The 6,747-nt window shown below is 37.4% G+C and overlaps 3 long non-coding RNA genes across 3 annotated transcripts; all 3 read left to right on the top strand.

Annotated features, from left to right (window-relative positions):
- The first annotated feature begins 1,048 nt into the window (after positions 1-1,048).
- LOC135436316 (uncharacterized) lies at positions 1,049-1,568 on the top strand. The gene is made up of 2 exons (XR_010437503.1): positions 1,049-1,240; positions 1,305-1,568. It is a non-coding gene; the product is annotated as an uncharacterized LOC135436316 (long non-coding RNA).
- Positions 1,569-2,491: 923 nt separating this feature from the next.
- LOC135434743 (uncharacterized) lies at positions 2,492-4,327 on the top strand. The gene is made up of 4 exons (XR_010437281.1): positions 2,492-2,648; positions 2,710-3,441; positions 3,508-4,036; positions 4,092-4,327. It is a non-coding gene; the product is annotated as an uncharacterized LOC135434743 (long non-coding RNA).
- Positions 4,328-4,832: 505 nt separating this feature from the next.
- On the top strand, positions 4,833-5,402 carry LOC135435350 (uncharacterized). The gene is made up of 3 exons (XR_010437365.1): positions 4,833-4,847; positions 4,912-5,128; positions 5,183-5,402. It is a non-coding gene; the product is annotated as an uncharacterized LOC135435350 (long non-coding RNA).
- Positions 5,403-6,747: the final 1,345 nt, after the last annotated feature.

Consider the following 6,747-nt stretch of genomic DNA (forward strand, 5'->3'; position numbering starts at 1 on the left):
TTTTGCATCTTCTTGTTAAACCTTTACTTGGCAACTCTCTTAAAATGAAAATCATTTACTTTCCAATAGCTGGGCAACTCTGGCGCACTTCTGACGTTTAATCAAATATATTAGCTCCCCTCATTTCATTTTTGTTTTGGTTGCCTTAGAGCTCACACTCAAAAACAAAATAAAAAACACCAAAAAAAATGAACGTTACGGTGAACGACTGTCTGGACAAGATGTCGAGCTTGGGTCTGGGCGATCCCGAAGCACAGGCACTGTCGGCATTATCTAGTTTCAAGGATGGTTCGGACACCACTAGCATTTTAAACGGAGCTTCATTTGAATGCTATGAGTCAAGTGATTCGGAGGGCGTACAGTCGGCACCGGAACTAAGCGAATCTCAGCGGAAAAGCGAAAATGCCCGCATGTATCCGCTGGAGGTGAAACTATACTGGACTTACGAAGAAGTCGAGCGGGGTGCCATGAAGAAGAAGCGCAAGAGATGTGTGGATGTGTATAACGGGATAACAGTCAAGCGCAGGAAGTGCATCAAGGAATGGGCAGAATTAGCCAAATGTTATCAAAGCAATGAAAGTAATCAGCAAAAAACTCCAACTAAACAGGAAATTGGATATGATGCTGATGATGAGTATTAATAAATCCATTAATACTCTTAAAATTACTATAAAAAAATTAATTTGTTGATGCACGAAATAAATATATAATATACACTAAGATATAAATGCAACAAAAAGTGTGCTTCAACTAAGGAATTTATGGAAATCTTACAAGCTATTTAGCTGGAGGCTGAACATTAATAAACTTAATACTAATATATTAAGCTTAGCAATTATAATTAGTCAGATAAGCAGAGTATATAAAGTTAGCTCAATAGGTTAATTAAGTCATCAAGAATAGGGCAAAAGCATGGTTATGGTAAAGGGAAAGCAGATTTAGCTTATAAAACTCTCGTCTAAATATTATTCTCCTTATGGTAAAGGTAAGGCAGATGTTGCATATAGAACTTTCATCTACATTTTCTACATACCAAAAATAATGGAAGCAGACAAAAAATATAAAGCTAGCAAAACTCTAAAATCAAAGTAGATTTGAAATATCAATCATGAGTTTTCCCACCTAGGCTCGGTCCCAATTCAATAGCTTCAGTCTTACGGCACCGATCAAAAGTAAAACACCTACATATTTTTTTTATTTAATTTTGTCTTTAAAATGTTCATTGGTCCAGTTCAAAAAGGTAAAATGTGTGTTTTAATATTTGTTAGCTTATGTTTTTAATAAAATTTCTTTTCGTTGCCAAGAGCACCTCCACATGATGATCCTTGGCTGTGGTTGGCCGTGTGGATCTCTGAGTGGACCCTGCTGCGGTGGATGCTGTGGCAGCTTGTGCGGTGGCTGCGGCGGTTGTTGCTAATCTTGAACGAGCTATTAAAGACCTTTGGACCTGGACCAATGCACATCAGTTGCCAGGATCTTTGCGAAGCAAATGAAACCACAATTAACATCTGCAAGCATGTGCAAAGTCTCGGCATGAGGAATGTTTAATAAATTGTTGTGAGACGTTATTATGCTTGTTTTTGTGGGCTTTAATGGGGCTCTTTAAGGGCGTGGCTGGTTGTTAAAAACAAATTTCAAATGGCTTTGATCCTATATAGATTAAATTGCACAATTCGTGAGACAAACGTCTACAAACCAAAGCTCTTATCACTGCTTCCAAACATTTTGGATTAATATACTTCTCATACCTGGGGTCAGTCTTGGATACAGTTCTGTAAATCGCTGTGGATTCTGCTGCAGGCTTCTGCGGTGGCTGCGGCATACTGTCCTTCGAAACAGAACTAATGCACATCAGTTGGCAGGAGTCGCAGAAGCCACACAAAATCAGGTTTGACGTCTAGAAGCAAAAGCATTTTGGTATAAAAATGTAGGAGTTTTGTGGTCTGGCTTAAATGCAATATATTTTTGCAGAATAGATTCGATATCTTAAACTACTCTCAGCTCTTGAGTTACTTGTGGTATATGGTCTGGGCTCTATTACATTTTTACAATTCTTTATACGGTTATTTTCTTCAAGGAAATTAGTGTACCAATTTTTTCTAGCAAACAATGGCTGTTAAAACAATACATTAAAATCTTTATTTTATCTTTATATACTATTTTAATATTTTTATTGAATTATTTAACAGTCTGCGCTGGGCTTTTTAAATAATGTAATCATTGACTTAGCCACTTGGCTCTTTTAAGGAACTAAAGCTCTATTGCCATTGGCATCGGCCAGCCACTTAGCTCTGCCTTTCTTCGCAGTAAAAGAGTTCAATTGGAATATCTTATTAACAGTTAAAAATTAAAAAGGATTTTTAAAGTGCATACAAAATTTTAGCAATATCAGAGCGACTAAAAGCATCAGAAGAAGCCTTCATATTTTACTTTCGGAAAAAATTAGTTAATTTGCATATTCTATTAAAAACAAATATTTGACTAAAAACTTGTAATCAAAGTAGCTTTGAAAAACTAATCATAAATTGTTCGACCCAAGCCCGCTCCTTGTTGAATTTCTTCAGTCTTACCCTACTCAGCAAAGGAATAACACCTAAATTTTTTCCAAATTAAAATCTTCAAAATGTTCATTGGTCCGGTCCAGAAAGGTAAAAATACTTTTCATAAAATATAGTTCATAATTTTTTATTTTTATTCATTTTTCTATAGAACATCTGCACAACATGATCCTGGGATGTGGTTGGCCCTGTGGATCACTGAGCGGACCCTGCTGCGATAGCTGCTGTGGTGGCTGTTGTGGTAGCTGCTGTGGAGGTTGCTGTGGTGGCTGCGGCTGGTGATATTTAAGCTGGCGGTGTTGGACCCGGACTAATGTGCAACAGTTGCCTTGATCCATATGAAAATAGACCACAAACGACATCCACTTGCAAACGCTATTTTAAGGCATTGTTGTTCAACGTGAAGAATGTTTAATAAATAATCGAAGTGAGACTTACCAAAAACGCTCTCTTTTCAATACTGAACCTATGGCAGTAGCCATTGGTTGTTCCTGGGTAGTTTCAAGATGGTATATGAAAATAAATTAGGTTCATTCTTGGGTAATCATACACATTGCGAATAAAACTAAAGAATCTGTGCTGGGAAAGAAATTTCAAAGCACCCTTGATAAATTAGTCTCCTCCAACGTACAGTTCTACCTTCCGGTACATAAGGGCACCTATAAAAATAAACGAGTAAACTAAATAGAAACGGAAGATTTGAACATTATCTAGGTTGCGATAGGCTCTGTGGATTAAGTGGAGCCGGAGACACCAGCGGATGCTGCTTTTTGAGCAGTGCATACAGATAAAACGACATTTTGGGAAAAGCCCCTCAGGCAACAAGTATCAAATTATTATTAAACAAAGGTGTTTTAGTATGAAATGCTGCCCAATAATCCAGGTAGGTAACTAGTGTAATGCTGCGTACTGTGGTCATGGTTTGATATGTATTTTGATTTATTGAAAGGAACTGAACTGCACAGATCATTAAGACCTTTAAAGGCTCTCTCTTAAAGTAGAAACTGACCGCCACTATTTTAGTCGGCCCTGTTCTAGTGTATAGGATTAACAAACGGGCTAAGTTCTAAGGAACACTATTCTAAAATAGCACATCTGATACTACACCCATGATAATCCAAGATTTGGAAGCATGTTAACCACCAATTAAGTCATTCTTTTCGTATCTGATTCAACCTTATCTGACATGGTGTATACCATTTTATATTGCATGTATTTATATTAATACGTGCATATACTTTAAGAAGTCCACGAAAGTTCCAGCTGCCAGTTCATTGAAATTGCACGAATAAAAGCTCATATGAATTTCAACAAGAAATATAGGTCGAAGCACCTTTGAAAATTCAATCGTATATTTTACCCACCTAAGTCCCAACAATACTTTCTAGTCTCAATCTTGAAAGTTATCCTAAGCGAGCAACAACTAAATAAATTGTAAAATTCTATCTTCAAAATGTTTATTGGTCCAGTTCAGAAGGGTAAATATATATATATTTTTTTAAATAATCAGCTTTCATGTTCATTTTCCCATAGAGCATTTGCACAACATGATCCTGGGTTGCGGTTGGCCCTGTGGATCCTTAAGCGGCACGTGCGACACCAGCGGGTGCAAGTAAAGTCGACAGCTCGTTTGATGCTCTTTGGACATGGACCAATGCATTAAGAAGGGAAGTCTCTTATAATTAATTCGGGCAACTAAAACACAAAAATAGATGTTAAACATAAACATAAATAAAAAAAAATTTGTATTTATGGACTAAAGCTTAAAATTGATCGATTTTTCATTACACATTCGTTTTGCCCGATTCCTCTACCCCTCAGCAATACATTAGGCATATTTCGCAGTTCGTGGAGAAGTTTCCAAAATTTGCACCTCTTGAAAATCAGGATGTTGGCCCTGTGGGTCATTGAGCGGCCCGTGTAAAAACTGCCGCCAGTTTGATGCATTTGGACATGGATCAATGCATTCAGGCACAAAGCACATCAATTAAAATGAAATAAAATAAAAATATATGTATTTTTTTATCTCTGACCTGTATTACATATATTTGCCTCTGCAGATCATTGCCAGATATTCTATTTTAATTTTAGTGCCTGCATTTTCACAATCATATCTAAAAAATTGAAATCAAATATAAATCAAACCACCTTTGAAAACCTATCACTTTCGATTTAATTCATCTGCCTATTTTATGTTAGAATTCAATCTTGCACCAGACACCAAAAGAGCAACATCTAAATTGTTTGTATTCTTTTTCTGCAAAATGTTTATTGGTCCGGTTCAGAAGGGTGAATACATAAATTAATAAATGAATAAAAAAAACAATTCAATTGACCAACTCGTACACTATAGACGCATGCTTTGAATCATATCATAATCACAAAAGTATAAAAATTAAATTGAATTAAACCAAAAATCAAGTCAGCTTTGATAAATTAATCCCGATCAAGGCAACCCAACATCTATTTTGTTATATTCAATTCAGTCTAGCACCAGAGTCCGATTGAAAAACACCTAAATTTTCTGTATATTTAAATCTTCAAAATGTTTATTGGTCCGGTTCAGAAAGGTAAGCGATTAAATTATTAAACGCAATTGGTTTAAATATCTACTTCAACTGTAGAACACCTGCACGATATGATCCTTGGCTGTGGTTGGCCGTGTGGATCGTTGGGCGGTTCTTGTAAGAGCAACGGTGGCTGTTGATTGTCAACGAATCGATGCGTCTAAGGCTGGATCAAATGCATGAAAACAGATGCGACGACTCACCTACATTATGTATATACCTTAAAGTTCAGGCGTAGTTAGTTAAATATTTAAATAAATGCAATAGTATAGACTAAGACTGTCAAACATTTGTACATGCATATTTTTGTATATCTACCTAAACCTATTTGAATATGGGTTGAATGTAATTCAGGTGCAACGTTCAAGCATTTGCTCGGAATTTTTGACAAATGCCAATATCAAGCACGCACAACCTGCAGACTCAATGAAGCTTATTAGAAACACGGGCCAATGCAGTCGATACTTAATTGCTGTGGTGCAGGCCTCAAGTACGAGTAGAGTGTGGCATATGGCATACGGGAACCGAAGCCAAGCAGCAGCCATAATGCCCGACAGGGTCGGGTTACGGAATTATATTTAAGCTGCAGCATGCTGCAGGTAATTGTGGCAACAGCAAAATGAAAGCAGCCACAAGCGTTCTGGCATTGAAATAAGCTAACGAGCGATTTTAATTAATGTCAAGTGACACAAGTGCTGCCCAGAAATGGGAAAAAAGAAGAAGGAATGTGCATGGGGCGTAGCTCATTGTTGATGTCAGCAATTGAGTTGTTCAAAGTAAATTGCTAGCCAAGTTGCTCATACGCCCCATGTGGCACATGCAATTATTAATGACTGCTGCAAGTGGTGCAACACACGAAAAAGGCAAATACACACCCGTCGACCGCCTGCTGACATTTCAATTCATTTCGGATCGCACTGGTGTCTGTTTTGTATATCACGTATTAGATTGTTGGGGCCAAATGCCTGGAGAGATGATTTCCATCATTCATTTCCTCCAGCACAGCGGCGTCTGTCGAGCTGAGTTTTCAGCTGCTAGCAAAAGTGTTGCCACTTTGAATTATGAAGCCAGTGTGTACACGCTAGCATCATCATTGGCCACCTCTATGCATACAAGTAATCCCCCACACACACACACAAACACAAAAACGCACACAGATACACAATATGATGACGCAGCTTTGGGAATAAGCAGCTGAGAATCTGAGTGGCAGGCAAATGAATTGTTTCTATTCGCACGTTTCCCTCTCATGTTAGCTGAACTTGACTCGTCCTGCCTTAGCTCCCCCCAGACTCTCCTGGCCGTCCTGGCGGGCAAGTCGAAGCGTTTAATAAGCGCAATATACATCGATATGAATAAGTAATATGAATATTGCGCATATGCCAACAAGTTAATTGGATGAAAGCGAGCCGCCAGCAAACTGATATCATAATTCAAAGGACTCTAAGGACACGCGCTTGCTCGAATACATTTTAATCAGTTTATTTTTAAAGCCAAAATATGGACTGCAATTTTTAGTTAAAAATATGTTTTATACTAAGCAAGAGCAATTACGTATATTTTTACATGCTTGCATATTATTGACAATTAAAAAAAAATATTTGTTCAATGCTTCATAATTA

This window comes from Drosophila montana, unplaced genomic scaffold (assembly GCF_035044405.1).
Source record: "Drosophila montana isolate Dmon_TW-CO22-7 unplaced genomic scaffold, ASM3504440v1 contig_1505_1, whole genome shotgun sequence".
NCBI classification, from domain to species: Eukaryota; Metazoa; Arthropoda; class Insecta; order Diptera; family Drosophilidae; genus Drosophila; species Drosophila montana.